At 34.3% G+C, this 20,588-nt stretch overlaps 1 protein-coding gene across 6 annotated transcripts in view; it reads right to left on the bottom strand.

The window, feature by feature from the left end:
* The window catches only part of GPC5 (glypican 5), a 1,274,636-nt gene that overhangs the window by 1,172,149 nt on the left and 81,899 nt on the right, over window positions 1-20,588 (bottom strand). The window lies entirely within an intron of this gene.

Raw genomic sequence — 20,588 nt, 5'->3', positions numbered from 1 at the left:
AAACTGAGGCCTCCTGCCAACAACCCCATGAGTGAGCCTTCCTAGAAGGAGAACTTCCAGCTCCAGCCAAGACCACAACCCAGGCCCACGTCTCAATTGGAACCTCACGAGATACTTGAACTAGAAACAGCCAGCAAAGCCACTCCCATATCCCTGCCTGTCAGAAACCAAGTCAGATAATAAAAGTTTTTGGTTTTTTCCTGCTAAGTTTCAGGTTAATTTATTTTCCAGTAATAGATAACCAGTACAGTGCTAAAAAATAAAGCAGCCAAATATATAAAGCAAAAATAGCAAAACACAAGGAGAAAATGAAAGATATAACTCTCTAGATACAACAGTTGAACTAAGACAAAGAATATTAAATACAAATAAAGAAAATTGAATAAGTTTTTTGAATAACAGCTTAACAAGACATCTTTAATGGCTATATGTCGATCTGTACCTTAAAAACATATAATACTAATGTCTATGAAACATTTATAAATTTACATCACGTGTTAGAGACCAAAAGATCAATACACACACAAAATTGCAAAGCCAAAGTCACACAGTTCATAATTTCTGGCCATGATACAAGGTAATTAGAATAACTACAATAGCTAGAATAACTGTAGTGTCTTCAAGAAAATCAAAGTAGTTACAAGTGAAAAACAAATGGGCTGGTCCCGTGCCCAAGTGGTTAAGTTTGCACACTCTGCTTCAGCAGCCCAGGGTTTTGCTGGTTCAGATCCTGGGCACAAACATAGCACCACTCACCAAGCCACGCTGAGGCGGCATCCCACACAGCACAACCAGAGGCACTCACAACTAGAATACACAACTATGTACCTGGAGGTTTTGGGGAGAAGAAGAAGAAGAAGAAGAAAAAATAAAGAAGATTGGCAACAGATGTTAGCTCAGGTGCCAATCTTTAAAAACAACAACAAAAAAAAGCTTAAAAAAATTTTGAGTCGAAGAGGAAATAAAACTTCAATTTTAGACTATTAAAATATAAAATTTCAGGCCTGGACCCCGTGGCCTAGTGGTTAAGTTCAGCATGCTCTGCTTTGGCAGCAGGGGTTCAGTTCCCAGGCATGGACCTACACCATTCATCAACCACCATGCTATGGCAGTGATCCACATACAAAATAGAGGAAGACTGGCACAGATATGAGCTCAGGGCAAATCTTCCTTAAGCAAAAAGAGGAAGATTGGCAACAGATGTTACCTCAGGGTGAATCTTCCTCAGGAAAAAAAGAAAAAAGAAATACATATATATATATATATATATATATATATATTTATATATATATATACATAAAATTACCAACACTAACAAAAGCTGAAATTCCTAAAAGAATCAATTAATCAGTGATTTTATAAGTAATTTTTTAAATGTTCAAAGAACATTTAAACCTATTATACCAGTCTATTTAAATTTCACCAGAAACTTTCTTTTTAACCACTATAAAGAATAGGCAATACACCAGACTAAAATTTCAGATACCAGAAATTACACTGAGGCTATGATAACGTTTGAGAACAAATATCCAGCAAATTCATCTTAAATGATGAACAATACAAACTGTAGACTCTCACTTTTCTTCCACGTCAGCCACAGTTTATGACATGACACAATTACCTAACACATGTTTCAAAAGCTTTGGTATCTATAACAACACAGAGGTTTGCATTTGAGATAGGAAATATGGGCTCTGTAGTCAAATGATTTGAAAAGAATCTTTATCTCTTTACAACTCATTAAACAACAACAAAAAAGGAGATAATCTTCACTTACGCACACAAAAGAGCATGATCAGATTTAAACTCTTTCAGACATTCACTTCAACTTGAATAATTAACCAAGGCCAGTTTAGTTCATGAGGTTTTAAATTCAATATCTTTATCAGTATACAGAAGAAATTTATTAGATGATACATAAGTAGACAAGGAATAGGCATTTTTACCAAAACATAAAAATAAACCTTATACTCTGCAAAATCACATACTGAGATTGAGAGATTGTAAGAAAAATATGCAACTGATAAGAAAAAACAAAACTAATTATAAAACATAAATATTAACAGCTATAAAGACATTATATTTTTAACAAATAAGTGTTTCATTTAATATATGGATTTATCTATTTAAAGAAGTGAAAGTAGCACTATGTAAGGTTGGGTAAAGAATGGAGACAAAGAAAAAGTGTACAAAAATTGGGGATGACCATGCAGTCAACACTGCCAGGACAGACCACACGAGGCAAAACGTGAGGACCATGGAGACTGTTTCATTATTGTGTCCCTTCATCACCGGCTATGCTCAGCTGTGTTAGCATCGTGTGCAAACACTGGCTGTGATCCAAAAGCAGCAATCTATTGGAAAATATCATAAATATAACAATATGATTTTTGTATTGTACTGACATAACTCACCTTTTTACCAATTGTGTAATAGCTGATTCTCATTTCACAAACATGTATTGTAGCAAAACAGAATTTAAGAAACAAGAGATTTACCTCATAGTTTCTTTTAATAAATAGTTAATTCCTTCCTTAAAGGGAGCCTCGTGTTGTGCTTTCTCATTTTCTTTGCTCTACATGGGGTAGGAAAAGCCTAGACTATTTTGTTTCACTACTATCAGAGAAACTGGCACTACAGCCCCATGAATTTAACTCGGATTCATAAAGGTGGACAGAGGTAATATTAAAAACAGAAAATAAAACCCATCTCAGGCAAGAATATAGATGGAAAATTTTTTAGCACTATAGAGAAAGACTGTACCACGATGAAATAGTTTAATCCTAGAAAATTAAGATAGGTTTAATATGGTTACTTAATAATATTAATACAGTCTATTAGAAGGCAAAGGAAAAAAATCACAATATTTGGTAATATTCAGCACCTATTCATGATAAACTCTCATAGTAAACTACAATAAGATGGAATAAAGAAAATCTATCTCAAACTTACAATATTTGCTAAAACAGAATAAAAGACTGGAAACTTGTCTGTTAAAATCAGAACTAAGAGAAGGATATTTATTATCACTACTTTTTATTATTAATATAGAAGTTCTATTCAGTATATTAACACAAACAATAAGTGGCAAAGATAAAACAATATTTAAAAATTGTAAATAAATGTGAATTAATTTGAAAGCTTATTGTTACTATCTGTGTTTATAAACATGTATACACAAGGGATTTTTCTGAATAATGAGGGATGAAGAGAATAAGGAAAAGAAAGAATATACCAACTTTTGTATTTTCAATTTTGTTTTTGAAGATTGGCCTTCAGCTAACATCTATTGCCAATCTTCGTCCCTGCCCTACCACCAAAGCACCAGTACATAGCTATATATGCTAGTTGTGAGTCATTCTAGTGCTTCTATGTGGGATGCCACCACAGCATGGCTTAATGAGTGGTATATAGGTCCACACACAGGATCCAAACCCACAACCCAGGGCACCAAAGCAGAGCATGGGAACTTACCACTTAGCCACTGGGCTGGCCCCTTGAGTTTTCCATTTTAATAATAGAAAATTATTTTCTGTTCTTCTAAAGTTAATTTATACCTAGATCATAATATATAATCATGAAGTATCCCATCTTTAGGTGAGCAATATATAATCTACAATGGCCTTTCAGGACAAAAGCTGCTATGTTTTCTTAGGAGGGCAGACTGTTCTTTTTCACAAAAAATAATTGTATTATTGTGCTTCAATGCAAATTCTCAGAGGGGAGCAGCTGAAAAGAAATGCCGCTTCTTATTTCATTAAAAATAATAAAGCACAGAGAATATTTCATCTAAAATATCCCCCCACCCCATTTTCATTAACTGCAGTATTCTAGATGTCGACTGTGATTCAGAATCAGAAGGAATATGTTTTAGAGGGCTCTAAATCTTTGATCTCAAAATCACATACATTATTCAAGACCCTAATTACCTCTAAATTAATATCTACTGTACTGAGCAGGTGCTTGGAAAAAGAGTTATGGAGGTTACTCAATTGCATTCACAGACCTGTTTAAGTTTTGCTTCCTCAGGGAAGCCTTTGCTGACCATACGAGTTAGCCTTTTGCAATGCCCCTCTTGTCTAGCATTCTTCACCAGTGTTTAATAGCTGTCTTTCCTGCGACTGCCGGTCCAACGAGATCAAAGGCTGAGATAGTTTTGTTTCCTCACGTAGCCCCAAATCTTAAGTTTACTGATAGGAACTCAGGGCACTTTTGATTACAGATTACTATGTAGGTGGGTACAGATTACTACGTGGGTCTTTTATTCAAGAATAAAAGCTGACCCATAGAGAAAATAAAAATAGAGCTATTAATGACAATTCCAGCCCTTCAACTAATTTTCTCCTGCCCTTTGAGTACAACATTTCTTTGAAAATCATCAGAAATAAATTGGACAGAACAGGAAGGACTTGCGAAGCATAGCATCTTGGAAAAATCACCGGGCTACGCTCGCCTCACAGCCTATGTCTAGCTCTGCCCTGCAGTCATTATATCCATTCTCGCTTTTAATCTGCCCACATGGTTCTCTTCTCACCTCCTAAGCCTCACATCATAGTTCAAAATTTCCCATCTTTCCCATACATTCACAGACTAACCATGTAATTCTGCCTTCTCAAAGTTTCTTGTCTTCCAGAATGCACGAGTGATTCTGACCATCTACACTCTTTAATTTCCTTTCTCCATCGGTAATATATTTGTCTTATATATATTTTCTGTTCTTCTCCATTATATTATACATCTTTTAATAAGAGGTACCATTTTATCATTTCTTTTCTCTTACCTGCTAAGTCCACTGAAGCTTAAAATGACTCATAGGCATTCAAGACAAATGGCCAAAAAACTGATGTAAATGAATATACCATGCTCCACAGGAAATAAAGATTTTCAAAGGTTTCTGATCATTAGAAACTTTATTGACAAAAAACCAGATATGAAATTGAATAAATTAGATGAAGACTACAATTAGCAACACAGTTCACTTATTTTGGATCTTAAGTCTGTTTGGTACTTGTCTCTATTTAAAGATATTTTTTTTTTATTGTATTCTTTTTTCTTCCCAAAGCCCCACGGTACAGAGTTGTATATTCTTTGTTGTGGGTCCTTCTAGTTGTGGCATGTGGGACGCTGCCTCAGTGTGGTTCGATGAGCAGTGCCATGTCCACGCCCAGGATTCGAACGAATGAAACAGTGGGCCACCTGCAGCAGAGCACGCAAACTTAACCACTCGACCATGGGGCCAGCCCCAAGTACTTGTCTCTATTTAGAATCATTTGGTTGGCTGATCTTGGAGCATCTTCCCACATTTGGATTATACAAATGCTGAATTATTACCCTTTCAAGACCATTTGCAATTTAGGTGTTCTCAGGCAGAGCTTTAATAATAGCATGTATAAAATGAATATTCAGGATTTTTTGTCAAAATCATATTAAACTCTTCACTCAAGTGTCAATTTCCTTAACCTGCCCATCTTTATTTTTTCCAGTAAGGAATTAATTGATTTTCTTAGAATTACTTGCCTAATTCCCATGTCAAATCATTAAATGCTCAGTAACTGTTTGCAAAGATTAGAAAACCACAGTTAGCTGAATCCCCACAAAAATGTTTTTGTGACAAAATCCTGTCGCTGCAAGCAATACATTGTCTTCTTAGTGAAAAAGTCTTTCTAAGACACTCATGGAAAGAATGAAACAAAGTGCTTCAGCCACCATCCCCAATCTGAAAGTATGAGAAAACATCAAGTTGAATGGCCAAGTATAGTGAAACTGACCAAAACTGAAGCGTCTGATCCAAAGAATTTACCCTCTAAAGTTTAATCACACATACCAGCTTATATTTTGAGTACACTTTGCACAGTGTCTATTCAAGCTGCTACTTTTGTAAATGAACAAGGAGAAAGAGAAGTACATAAACACAGCTATGCTTGGAATAAGGACTGAGTACAAGGATCTCTGTCTTCTAGCATTTTACAAGTGTACCTAATAATGACACCACACCTCCCTCTGTTTTCTCCATGAGAATGAAGGAAGAGTGCCTAAAGAAGCCTGGGTAACAGCCTTCAAGATTTATACTAACAAGTACCTTGCCTTTGTGAATTTTAAAAGAAGAAAACTAGAATTTTTCCTAATAGCCAGTTTCCCCCCAGTACCTCAGAAAAAGTCACTAGGTTAGCACTGAATTTTTATACAAAAAAAAAAAAAATCCTATGATCTTTGCTGTATTCAAAATGATTTCTATAAAGTCATTTCAAGGCTTTAGAACCACTTGGATAACTGTAGCTATTCAATAAGTATCAAGCCATCTTAGAGTGAAACAAGGGACCACTATTTGTAAATCATTTTTGTGCAAACTTCAATATCGCAAAATCAGACTTAAAATACCATGTGCTACAGTTACATACATTTAAGCTCTAAATCAAATTATCTTGACTCAAAGATATTGTGAAGCTTACCTCAGTCAGATCACTCTTCCAGTGGCATTCTTCAGAGCTGGAGTCAATAGTCACTAAAGATTTAAAGATAAATTTTCTAAAATATCTCCCTAATTGTGGACAATTTGGAGATTCAATATCAGCAGTAAGAGAGAGAAAATATCAAAAGGAGACTCCACCAAACTGGAATCTCTGAGAAACCTATCCACACCATGGTACCAAAGAACCATTGTGCAACGTCATGCTCCAAATAAGATTTTATGCTAACATTATAAATTACCAGAAATAAGTGTACGGTGTACTCTGAGGTTATATTCATTAACTTTAAAGATTTTTATATAAATTAAATGACTTCTTGGCTACAAAGCTTACTTTTACTCAAGAACAGCAATCTCAATATTCCAATACCGTGTTCTCTTGCTAACTCACATCCGGTGGGGACTAGAAAAATCGTGGTCTGGTTTGGGGTCTAGTAAATTAAATGTACTGGATTCCACAAATGCCAACATGCACTCAGTCTATTGTTAAATAGGATGATGAGATATAAAAGAGGATGGTGGCTCTTTGGCATGGGAGTGGCTGATAAAGCTAAAGGCAAAGCCAAAGAGAGAAAAACTTAGGACTTTTATAGAATTTTTCTTTTTAAAATGAGGAAGGCATATCATACGTTGACAACTACCCCAGCCCCAAACGTTAGAACACTGGTGTCAGAGGTTCTGCTGCAGGTCAAACCAGTTCTGGATGAGGGGGGAAAGACCTGACGTGCAGCATTTGTTGAGCATGGTGCAGGTAATCCCACCCTGACTGATTTCAAGCTATCAAACGACATCAACTTGCTCACAAAACTCTTGATCACTTCCAGCAAGCCAAGGATCTAAAGGCGATTGCATTTTGGAATGACTATTTGTTTAAGTGCACAGTAACAAGGATTTGAATGTTACATTTTTCACAGAAAACCAGAGGAAGAAAAAAAAATCCTCTGCATGTATGTTGAAGTTAGAAAAGATGATGCAGAAACTTTCGCAAAAAGGTACACCTCTACAGTGATTCCTATAACATTTTCATGTAATACAAGAGACAGTAAAGACGGTTTTCAGTGAAATGCTACTGTGAGGCTCAGGCTACCTGGGGATCTGAGGGCTCAGCATCCTGTGATGTGTTCCTATCAGTGCCCCGACTGGAGTGAGGAAAAAGAGGGAGGCAAGCTTAGCGTTCAGAGTAGGACCCAGGTCAAAACAGCAAAGCCAGGAGCTGAAGCCCCAGGTCAGACAGACCTAGGACCCAGACACATGAGGTCCTAGGAGCAGACAATTAAAGGGAAGTAACCAGGATTTTGTTCCACAGACTAAGTCCTCAGAGAAAATCACCAGGATACTTACAAGGGCCACAGGCTACTATGGGGACAAATCAGAAGAAAAAGTACATTTTTTTTTTTTTTAAAGATAATTTTTTTTTTAAAGATTTTATTTTTTACTTTTTCTCCCCAAAGCCCCCCAGTACATAGTTGTATATTCTTTGTTGTGGGTCCTTCTAGTTGTGGCATGTGGGACGCCACCTCAGCGTGGTTTAATGAGCAGTGCCATGTCTGCACCCAGGATTCGAACCAACGAAACACCGGGCCGCGTGCAGCGGAGCGCGCGAACTTAACCACTCAGCCACGGGGCCAGCCCTGAAAAAGCACATTTTTAACACAAGGGAAAACTACCCTCTACATCTTTCAGATCTTCAAATACTAACTGTCATCTATCTATCTATCTATCTATCTATCTATCTACCTATCTATCATCTATCATCTATCTATCTATCTGTCTATCAAGATAACAATGCTGTTATTATTATTGTTGCTACTCAAAACTAGCACTTACTGCATGGTTATTTTTGACGGGCACAATGGTAAACTTTGCCTTAATTCTCCTTTAACAATCCTGTGAGGTATAGACTTTTACTATTCCATTTTACAAATTAAAAAAACTGAAACAGACATCAATTTTCTCAAAGCACAAAGCTAGAAATGAACACAGCTGCAACTTAAATCTGGGTCTCACTCCGAAGCTTGTGCTTGTAATGATTTTACTTCCTCTTCGTTATTTTCCCTTGAAGATAAACTTAATAAAAGAAAAAAATCAAATAATATATACATCTTTATATGTTACCTTTTAAGTAACGTAAGTAACTTTAAAAGAAATTTTAACCAACATGAAACTCAATGTTTAAGAAGGCAGGACAGGCATGAATAAAATAAATAAATATACAAATATCTAAGCTGTCTGACAAGTTAAACATTGAGAAGCAAAACAAAATGTCTATTTCATAAACCAAAAAGTAGTTTTGCTCTATGAATACTAATTACTTTGACATTTCATACCTATAATACAATGATAAAATCAGCTTTGATTCATTATTCTCAAAATTCTCATATCAAGCAAAGAAAAGCAGCTATAAAAGTGACAAGTGTCATAGCCCCTGACGTAGAGATTTGCGTTCATTTGACAAGTTCCACAGTCCCTGTTAGCAAGGCGAAACTCCTTGTCAATCACACAAAGCCAAGATAAAGGCAAAAATGAAATCTAGGTTTCTGGGCTCTAAATCTTCGAATCTAGCTTCTAGTCAGTTTCTGAGAAAACAATACATTTCTGATTCCTGTTTTTCCTTTTTTGGGAAGAAATAAGCGTTGCCTTCCCTGTATTTCAACAGGCCAGCAGCCATGCCGCCCGACCACCACGTGAGGCTGTGGTTACTCGTCTCACCACACTCCTTCCCTGAAAGTAGCAAGTACTTCAGCTCAGGGCAAATCAATTCATCTGTTCGCAACATCTCCCATAGTAGACGCTAATACTACTAGAGAGTTCAATAAATTTTGGAAAAGATAATGACTATTTTAGATACAGCTGTAAAAGATGCATCAGTGCATCTCACATATGTATAAAAACTGCTCTTCCCTTGTCCCCACCCCATCCCCTCCTCTAAATGAGTGAAATCACATCATATTTTGAACCTCTAAACCAAAATTTTAGCAGGGTCATACCTTTGAATATTAACTGAGGAAAAAATTTTCCATCTCACCCTCCCATTTTATCATCACCATGTACTCAATCCTCACTCTATCATCTCAGTTAATCACTCCCCCTGCAGAAGACCCTACTTCTTGCTGCATAAATTCAGTTTTTGCATCTTGAGGGATAAATGGCAAATGTTTAGTGTTGTCCTTCTCCTGATCTTCAGAATAGTTTAGGTCTCTTATATAGTAAATCTCATAAACCACATATTGACATTGTTGTTTTCCCTTACCTGAATTGCTGATTGAAGGGCCAATTCTGTTAACTTCTAAGTGCAACATTAAGAAACACTACAGTGTTTCTTATTGCAGTGAAATGAAAAATTGACCCAGAAACAGGCTGTACACACACAAGGAGAAGGGAAAGAAGGACGCAAAATCAAGAAGACATTAATTATGTACATAAATATTAATAAATATGTTTCTGACATTCAATGTATGAAGCTACAGGAACTTCAATACATACATTTGCATGCCTGACTCTGACAGCAATGGTAGGATTACATCTTTTCATCAGTAATACGAGTGAAATTTTTTTAAGATAAGTAACGTGGGGGACTTGCATGTAATTTCAATTGTTCTGATATTTTTAGGAAAAGGGAACAAATATTTAACTAAAGAAATAGTCATTTATATATTTCATTCTTACTAAGTGTAAGATATCATGGTAAGCAAATGCCTCCAGGAAAGGAAGACAGGTGTCCTCTCCTCTAACAACTACGAGTAGCCCTCAGCTCTATTAGCCAGGGCAGCAGTTGATTCCCAGATGTATAGAGACCCAAAGAACTCATTCCTATTTAGGCTAGCCCAGGATGAAGTAAAGCAAAAAGCAGGAAAAAGAACCCCAAAAAATAAGCCCTTAGTCAGTATATGAACAGAAGATAATTAATGGCATAATTAATGGTATAATGGATAATTAATAGTAGAATACATAGTCTAGAAATCCAGTTTATAGGGGGCAGGAGAAGTTCATTTTTTATTAAAAATCTGCCTGGAATGATCTGAATTATTTTTACTTCGTAATTAAGTATCTTCATTTGCTGAAATGAAATTTTGATATCTTAATGTTAATTGTGACCACAATGCATCAATTAAAAAATGACACCATGCTGAATTGAGTGTGCTGTGAGGCATCAGAGACAAGGAGCATTAAACCAAGAGTCCAAAGATGTGGAGGTTCTGATCCCCGCTCTACAATTAACACAGTGTAAAACTTCTGGACTTCAGTTTTCTCAACGGCAAAATGTTGGCACTTAGACAGGGAATGTGAATTTTAAAGGACCTGAGAAATTATTCATTCCTTTAACAGTTCACTTTACAGACTTTATGATGTTCAAAGATTGTCCCTATTTTTAGTCTGTCCTTGAATTTTTAAACAATGTGATCTTTATTTTACATTTCTTTTATTCTAGATAAAAAAAAGATCATAAGCTATTAACAAAAGAATGCACAGCAATACAGGAAACCTATATTTGATTTGTTTTGAAACTACACAGGTTTTTAAAGTTAAACGTCATTGTTATAGACAAAAGTATGTAAGAGGCACTCAGTGCTGACAAGAAGTGAAAATTTTAACAAAGGAGGAAGGGAGGGAAAGAAACAGTATTTCTACGTATCCTGGTGATGTCTCTTCTATTTAACTAAGCTATCAGTATAAAAAGGCTCTGGCAGTATTCTTCGGCATGTGTTTAAATTTGTCTCTCACATTCCAGAAGTTGCTACAGCTTCAATTCCTAGAACAACCTTAAATATTCTGGAAGTTAAATGAAAAACAGAGGAACCCTACTAAGATTTGCATTGTGTTAAGACTGTGTCTTACATTAATTTTTCTGAACTGGTTTCAGTTCTTATGGAACACTGTCAGCCTGACAATTCTAGAAACTGAACATCTTCTGTTTACTCATATGAAGGCAATAAAAGAGAAACAGCAGGCTAGACAGCAAATGTAAACAAGTGTTTTGACCTCATTCCAGGTGACAAAGGATGATTTAATCATCATTACAATTCAGTTTGGGGACATATTTTAAATCTCCACAAGAATATCAATTAAACAGCTACAGTTTACTACATAAAAATGTAACTACTGGAATTTGAAATTAGATTACGAAAACTCACTTAAATGCCCAAATCCCCAAACAATCATTAAATTATAATGATTTTTGGTTTTAACTTTAATAGTTACCAAAAGACCTCAAATTATCATTTCTATAGAAAATCACTGATTTGTTGCCTGTTAAACTACCCTAATGCAGCAAGCAGTGACAGGTTTATTTTACTGTTGTTCAAAAATAAGCTATCCACATTGTACTAGTCAAAATTCTCCAGAGAATCAGAACCAATAGGCTGTATATTGACACAGAGAGAGATTTATGTTAAGGAAGTGGCTCACACCATTGTGGGGGCTGACAATTCCAAAATCTGCAGGCGAGGCCTGCAGGTTAGATACCCAGAAAAGAGTTGATGCTGCAAGCATGAGTCCTCAGACAGTCTGGAGGCAGAATTCCCTCTTCCTCAAGTCTTTCTCTCTCAAGGCCTTCACCTGATTGGATGAGGCACACTCACATTGTGGAGGGTAACTTGTTTTACTCAAAGTCTACTGACTATAAATGTTAATCACATCTAAATAATATTTTTACAGCAACATCTAGACTGGTGTTTAACCAAACATCTGGACACCAAAGACTTGAGAAGTTGACACATAAAATTAACCATCAGACACGGAACATTTTCTTATCAAAATATTTATTAATGCAGACAATCTAATGTATATAGGAATCATTTATACTACTATGGGCCTTTTCATTTTCCATTAATTTATTTAACATTTTTCAAATCAATTTATTTTGTTTTAGGTTGTCTGTTCATTCTTTTTTCTTTATTTTATTGAGGTCACATTGGTTTATAACATTGTGTAAATTTCAGGTGTACATCATTATATTTCAGCTTCTGTATAGACTACATTGTGTTCACCACCAAAAGTCTAGTTTCCATCCATCACTATACCCATGTGCCCTTTTATCCTTTTCACCCTCCCCCTAGCCCCTCCCCCCTGGTAACCAGCAATCTGTTCTCCATATCTATGCGTTTGTTTATAAAATCAACTTATATTTCATCCTATAAAAGGTTATGAACATAAAGATTTCTGTAAGCTGAGAGCCCATTATATAATATGGCATTATTTTTATTGATTCCACTATTTCTAGTATGTCTGGATTGTATGATCAAATCTCTAGCCAGCTCCCACCCACCTCCAGTCAGTCAATATATATTGCCTGTCTTTCATTAGCAATTTCTATTATTGTGCTTCCAGACCCCCAAATTTTCCTAATCTTATTGCATTAAATTTTTATAAACTCTCTATTTCACTGATATTTTATAAGTTTTCTTTTCCTTGGAACTAATTTTTTCTCTTTTCAACCTAATGTACTCTAGAGTTTTATCCAAACCAGTTTGCAATTACAAAATAATTACCTTCCTGTGAAAACCATTCAGGCTTTAGCTACAAAGGTAAACACCAACCTGCCCCATCCACAAATCCTCATTATCTTCCTAACTTGATGAGTATGTAATTCCCATATCATAAAAATGTAAATGGGTAATTTAAGGTAAAAATGTGCAAATGAATAAAGGAAGAAAAAGATCATGATTCAGCTTTTCTTTCCTTCCAAGTGGTGCAAGGATAAGGAGCAGAAGGGAATATAGAGGACAACGATTGGATATAACTTATCAACTACAAGACTATTACATATGGTATATAAACATAAGTCACTAAGATACTTTCAAAAACAATAACATATCCCATTTTAACTAGTTCACTGAAAAGGTTATGAAAGTTAATGAACTCCTTTCAAAAGATCCCATATTGCAAACTCAAACTCCAGGACATCAGAGTGCTAACAAAATTTTGTGAGAGCCTGACATAGTGTAAAGAGGATCAAAACTAAAGTCAGATGGGGTGAGCACTATTTGCAGATTTACAATCTGCTCATTGTGTGGCCTAAGAATGCCACTGCCCCTTTAACAATCTGGAACTCTCCATCCTTTAAAGGAGACAGAAATTTCTGCCTGAATCAATGTGTAGCTCTGAATATCAATTCTCCATTAATTTAGTTTTTTCTTTGAAAAAAATGACCTTAAAAAATTACATTTAAATGTATGTTGTCATATAATTTTTAATCACTTTATTGAGCTATGATTTGATATACAAAATGCTGTAGATATATAATATATACAAATTGATGTGTTCGGAGATACCCATGAAACCCATGAAACCATCATCATTATCAATACCATAAACTTATCCATCACCTCCAAAAGTTTCCTTCTGTCACCTGCATTTTTTTCCTTTCATGATAAGAGCACTTAACATAGGATTTACTCTCTTGGCAAATATTTAAGCATATAACACTTAACTTATAATACTTAGGGCCTAGGTTGTACAGTGGATCTCCAAAACTTATTTATTTTGCATAATTGAAAGTTTGTATCTTTTGACCAACATCTCCCCATTTCCCCCTCCCCTAGCCCTTGGCAACCATTATTCTACTGTCTGCTTCTATGTGTTTGACTATTTTAGATTCCACATATAAGTGAAATCATGCAGTATTTGTCATTCAGTGTCTAGATTATTTCACTTAACATAATGTCCTCCAGGTTCATCCATGTTGTCACAAATGGCAGGATTTCCTTCTTTTTTAAGGCTGAATGATATTCCATTGTGTATGTATATGTATATATTCCTTATTTATATGTGTATATATATATATATTTCTTACAATGTGTGTGTGTATATATACACATACACATATCTTACATTGTTCATCAATTTCTGGGAGTCCTGGACACAAGAGAAATCTGTACCCATTCACCAGCTCTTTTCCAAAGACTTCTATTTGGTGTTCATGAGAAAAACTAGAGGCAAGAAAAAAATGACCCTCTGTTGAGACATAAAGTAGGCAATAAAACTGAAACTGGTGAAGGTTTAGATGTTGGAACTATCAAGCATAGATTTTAAAATAATTATGACTAATACGTCAAAGGATCTGGAGGCAAAGGTAGATAATAATCATGAACAAACAGAGAATTTTAGGAGAGACATGGAAACTATAAAATATGTCAAATACAAATCCTAAAAAACACTCACATACAACAAAAAGATGAAAATTCCTGTGATAGCCTTCAGTAGAATACATGTAGGAAAGGAAAGGATCAGTAACTTCAAGAATAATCAAGAAAAGAAAGAGAAAAATAGAAAAATTACAAATACCAAAAATAAAAGTAATGGCATTACTACAGATCCTACAGACCTTAAAAGGATAATAAAGAGATATTATAAACAATTTTTTGTGAAAAGTTCAACAACCTAGATAAAATGGCAAATTTCTTGAAAAGCACAAACTATCAAAACTTACAGAGAAATAAATACAAAATATAATATAGCCATTAAATAAATTGAAATGGCTTTACTGGTAAATGCTATCCAATATATTCTATCAAAAATTTAAGGAAAAAAATAACTATTACACACAAAATCTTATAAATTTAAGTATAATGAGTAATAATTATAACTTACATGCCACTTAGTGTGTGCTAGTCACTGTTTTTAATGCTTTCCACATATTAATTTATTAATCTTCCCAAGAACCCATTTAGGTATATACTATTATTATCTCTATTTAATAAATAAGGAGATTGAAACACTAGAAATAGTACTGTAGCTAGTGAGTGTTGGGTCTGGACTTGAATCCAGACAAGTCTAGCTCCAGTGACCTTTTCTTTTTCACCATATTGTACTGAATTCTAAGCACATGAGATAGCAAAGAAATGGGAATGCGTATGAATGAGTGTGTGTGTGGTTTGTGTATACATTTCATATCTTAGAAAAGTAGCATCATAAGAAAGGAGAAAGGACAGGGACGCCCTCTAGCATGGTGGTTAAGTTCATGTGGTCCACTTCAGTTGCCTGGGATTCACAGGTTTGGATCCTGGGCACAGACCTACACACTCTTCATCAAGCCATGCTGTGGCCGCATCCCACATACAAAAAGTAGAGAAAGACTGTCACCGATGTCAGCTCAGGGACAGTCTTCCTCAAGCAAAAAGAGGAAGATTGGTAACAGGCATTAGCTCAGGGCCAATCTTCCTCACCAAAAAATAATAATAAAATAAAATGAATGGCAAAAAAAAAGGAAAAAGGAAAGGCTTCTGAGACAAGAGGTTGACTACAAACTCAAATATAACTTAAATGAATAAACGTGTCATGTGTATTTTTTTAAATCAATATAAAAATCCTAGAAAGGATCATACTGAAACAAATAGTGGATCTCAGGTTTGAGAAAGCCTTTCTATGCATAAAAGCAGTACAATATAAGAAAGCTCAAAAGAAAAAGATGGTATCTAGTTACAGAATACGCAATATATAAAGGATTAAGATAAACCTCTTTAATCAATACTGCAGTAAAAAAAATGACATGGAATGAACTAATAACCCACAAAAGACATATAATTAGCTAATAAAAACAGGTGGAAAAGTTAAATATCCTTCAAAGTACAATAAACGCAAATTAACAGATATTTTTTCAGTAAAACTAGCAAAAGCTAAAAAACTAGATGTATCCATTACTGGAGAGGATACAGGAAAATGGAATCTGTGGAATAATCTTGACGGGGTATAAATTAACACAAGCTTTCTGGGAAACAAGTTGGCAATACATGCCAAGATCATTATAAATCTGTAGAGTTTTTTCAGAAAGAAAAACTAAGATACGGGTAGAAACTGTATATCCCTGGATGTTTATTCCACTTTACATTTCAAGAGTTTGCCAGGCATGATGGTTACCACTGAGGACTCTGGAACCAAATATCCTGATTTCAAATTCAAACTCTGTAGCTTCCCAGCTGCATGACTTGGGGCAAATCACCTAATCTCGCTATGCCTCAGTTTCCACATCTGCAGAATGGGGCATAATACCAGCACCTGCCTATGAGGTTGTTCTGCAGATTAAACCAGATGATACCGCTAAAGACTTAGAGCAGCTCCTAGCACAAAATAAACACAATATAGATGACAGTTATAATTATTGTGTTTATAATTCAACATTGGAAAGAGTATGGTTTTAAAATCATATATGCATGTAATCTTTTGTAGCTATAAAATATCATTTTTCCAAAGAATATTTAGCAACACGGAAAAGTAAACAATAAAAAATAACTTTATATATATATATTATGCTTTATACATAAAAGAGCAGGTAAACAGAGGAAAATGGTAAGAGGTAAATATTTCAAATAGCAACAGAAATTATTCAGGAATGGTGATGGTATGAGTGCTATAATGACAAACAATCTTGGCTTACTTAGATAATGAAATTTATCACCAACTGGGATCAGAAATACTACAACCAAATTATTAATATATTTTACATCCAAAAAGTTAATCTTGTGTACTCAAGCCTCTTTAAGTATAGCTGATATAAGTACTAGAAACTCTTATAAATTATACATTAATTATTAAATAGTACTTGGCTATATGCTCAATATAAGGCAAGTACATGAATATACCAAAACAGATCACGACTAATTTTAAGTAGTCTCATGTGATTAAATATGGCTTTGAATTAAAGTGTTACTTTAAGAAAGAGAATAAAGAAATCTATGTGAAAAACATCTTAACATAAAGCTTTTTTTGAGCATTTAGTGTCACACTAACTTTATTCTCATGTAACATGAAAAGCAAGGTCTTAGGATGACATATTGCTTTCCTGGCATTAAAAGAGGTTATTAATAGTAAGTATTTTTCAGAATATATATTGTAGCATAACCTCTTAAATAGTGAAACTTTTCATAAGAATGCCCATGAAAATAGGAATATCTCATTATTTGCTCTCTTAAAATATGAATACGTATAAGCTTTCTTTTTGAGTACTGTTAAAGACCTAACTGAAGCAACTTGTAAAATATATTAGGACCATCATCACTTTGAACCCAAACTTGTTTGCATGTGAGGTCCAGTTTAAGTAATAGTTTGACCTGAGATAGACATTGTTTAGCTCTGAGCATCACATGCTTTGAGTTTCACTTTAATAATAAAATATTTAAGAAGTTCTCCTTACTATACCTTTTATTTATTTGGGTGCAAAAACAATAATGTCTTAGACTTGTAGGGTATATGAGAGATCAACTTATACAACCTCCTACTTCCTCTAGAAATCATTCAACAACTTAGATGGTACTCCAGACTTTGTCTCAATCCTCAAGTCTCAGAAAGCTCTCAAACCATTTTACCAGGCAACCTATGACACTTTTGGATTTGATTAAATATTATGTTATAGATCATAGTATGGAAGTTGGAACATGGACATCGGGGTCAGGGCAGGGCTAACCCTAGCCCTGAAGTTTGCTAACTTTATAATGCTTTGTTTGGGCAAATTACTTAACCGCCTTGATTCTCAGCTGCTTCCCTTTAAAATGGGCTTAATTTATGGAATAGCTGTGATTCTATATACATTGTGTATGTACATGAAAACTTTTACATGTAAATCCTTAATATTTTATATGTTTTACATTTCTTTTATAAGATGTGAAGTAACAAGTTAAATATATTTTTCTAATCAGTTTTCTGAAACATATTTGGTGACTAATCCATCTTTTTGAAAACTCATTCAAAATTCCACCTTGCTCAAATATGCATACCACATCTCTTATGTTGCCTGACACAAGGTAGGCACTCAATAAATGGAAATTCTTGTCCTCCTTCTACTGTGTTTAAACCTACTTTCCTATAGACTCCATTGTCCCTGTTTTGCCTGTAGTCATACCAAAAAAACTTATTCAACAAACTGAACACCCTCTGTTCCTTCGATCAGTCTTCATATGTCACAGTTTTCCACTATAATGCCATCACGGCTGCCTTCCTTTTCATAAGCCTTAATTGCCAAGGTTCATCTAACAAGGTGTCATCTTGAATGAACCATGTTCTACCAGACATGATTTCACAATTGCAGATGATTGGAAAATAATACCCTCCCTTGTTCCCAACACTTCAGTTCTATAAATGCAGTCTAATTTGGGGGAAACATTTCTCACATTCAATTCATATTTTGTTGAACTAATAAGTTTTGTCATTAGCTGAAGCCATGATTCTTTTTTTATGTGGACCGTTTTTAAGTCCAATTTTCCCTATTTGGAAAATATTAGGTGTTTAGATTATCTGATAATAATCTTTAAAAACGCCCAAAATCTAATAACATGAAAGAAAAGGTCACTTATCCTTTATCTGATATTTTTTATTATCTCTTTCATTCAAGTTCAAGACATTGTCTAAGAAATTCACTTCCTTTAAATATATGTTATTTTAGAGTCATAGAGTAAGTTTTAAAACTGAAAAATATTTCAAAGAGAGTGATAGTCTTTTTCAATTAAGTATACTATCAGTGTTTTCAGCATTCATCTCAGTTTAGACATTTTTTCATTTTCACGTGCCACGAGAGAAAAGTTTCAGAAAAGTATATACAGCATAATTTCATTTTGGCATATGAGTGCTTATTCACAAGTATACACAGATTTGAAAATTTAGTATATGCATATTTGGTATATATAAGAATGTATATATCAAAATACTATGTTTAGCTTTGGGGCTATGGGATGGGAAGTAAGGGACGATGAGAGTTAAATTTTCTATGCCATTCATTATATTTTTCATTTTTTTCTTATAGTAGGCATATTTTGCTTTTATAATAGTATTTAAACTCTTACATGGATAATTGCTATAATAAGCAAATATCAGTCAATTTAATAAGCAGGAAAAAGTCAGAACATCATGTTTTACAATCTTAGTTACTAATAAAAGCCACCCATAGGTAATCCACTATTTTTTAAAATTTATATTGACATTTATGTGCTTTTATTTTAAATATGCTTAAGAATATTATTTTCAAAGTCATTTTTTCTATAACTTGATTTAAATCTTTTACCTTTCCCAAACACTCTGTTTTTAGATGTTTTCCACTTCGTCATATGGAAGTAAATTTTACTTATTTGTTAACTACTCTGCTTCTATATTATCCATAAACTCAAAGAGCTTATTAGCACATAGCTCTTTCACGCTTTCAGAATTTTATGCAACTTTGTGATATCTTGCAGTATCCTGTTAATAGGATGAGCAAGAGACAATCAAGATAAAACATTGGGAAACCAGACTACACTGTCATAGAACAGGGAAACTCATTACTAAAATCCATAGAAACAAGAGAACAAAATTAATGGACTTAAACATTAATAAAGAGGGTGAAACTGAGGGATGACGATTTTTCATTCTTCTCAATCTTAAATACGTCTATTTTATTTAGAATTACTTTTATGAATCTCTATTCAAATTAATAAAATAATTAATCATCTTTAAAGAGTAACAGGTTTACTCCTAAGAAAACATAGAATGTAGTGAAAGAGTATGGACTTGGGAGTCAGAAGACCTTGACTTCAATATGCCTCTGATTTATTCCCCAATCTCAGGCAAAGAAATTCGCTTCTCTGACCCTCAATTTTCTCTTCTATAAAATAAGAGTAATAGCATATATGCCTAATGGAGTTGCTGTGAATTGTTAAATGAGAGAAAATATGCAAAGCCCATATCACATAATAGAAACACAAAAAATATTAGTTTTCTTCCTTCTTTCATAATAAATCCTATTCTACAAAAAGAAAGCTAAATGAAATAATATATCAACACTTTTAAACAACTTAAAAGCTTACTATTATCTAAGATTTAATCAAAAGACTGTATTTGAGAAGATAAGAGTATCTGGAAAGTTACTATCTCTTTTTTAAAAAGGAGTTACAGGGGAAGAGGTTTCCAGCTAAAATGGCATCCTAAACTCATCCATTTATGGATTTCCCCTACCAAAACTACTAAAATGACAGTGAGGAAAATAAAAGAGCCTAAGGGTAAAGAATAAGAAAAGGGACAACAGCAGATAAGAATGGTTAACAAAATGTTGGAAGACGGAAACAGCCAGAAGGAATGTAACCCACTTAGAGTAGAGTTAATTAATTGGCTTATTTTAGTTTTTATTTTGGGAAACTTGAGCAAAGAGTTGAGTTTCACATCT

The sequence above is a fragment of the Equus przewalskii genome, chromosome 16 (genome assembly GCF_037783145.1).
Source record: "Equus przewalskii isolate Varuska chromosome 16, EquPr2, whole genome shotgun sequence".
NCBI lineage: Eukaryota > Metazoa > Chordata > Mammalia > Perissodactyla > Equidae > Equus > Equus przewalskii.
Note: the sequence above shows the minus strand (reverse complement) of the source record. Positions and strands in the feature narration are given on the sequence as shown.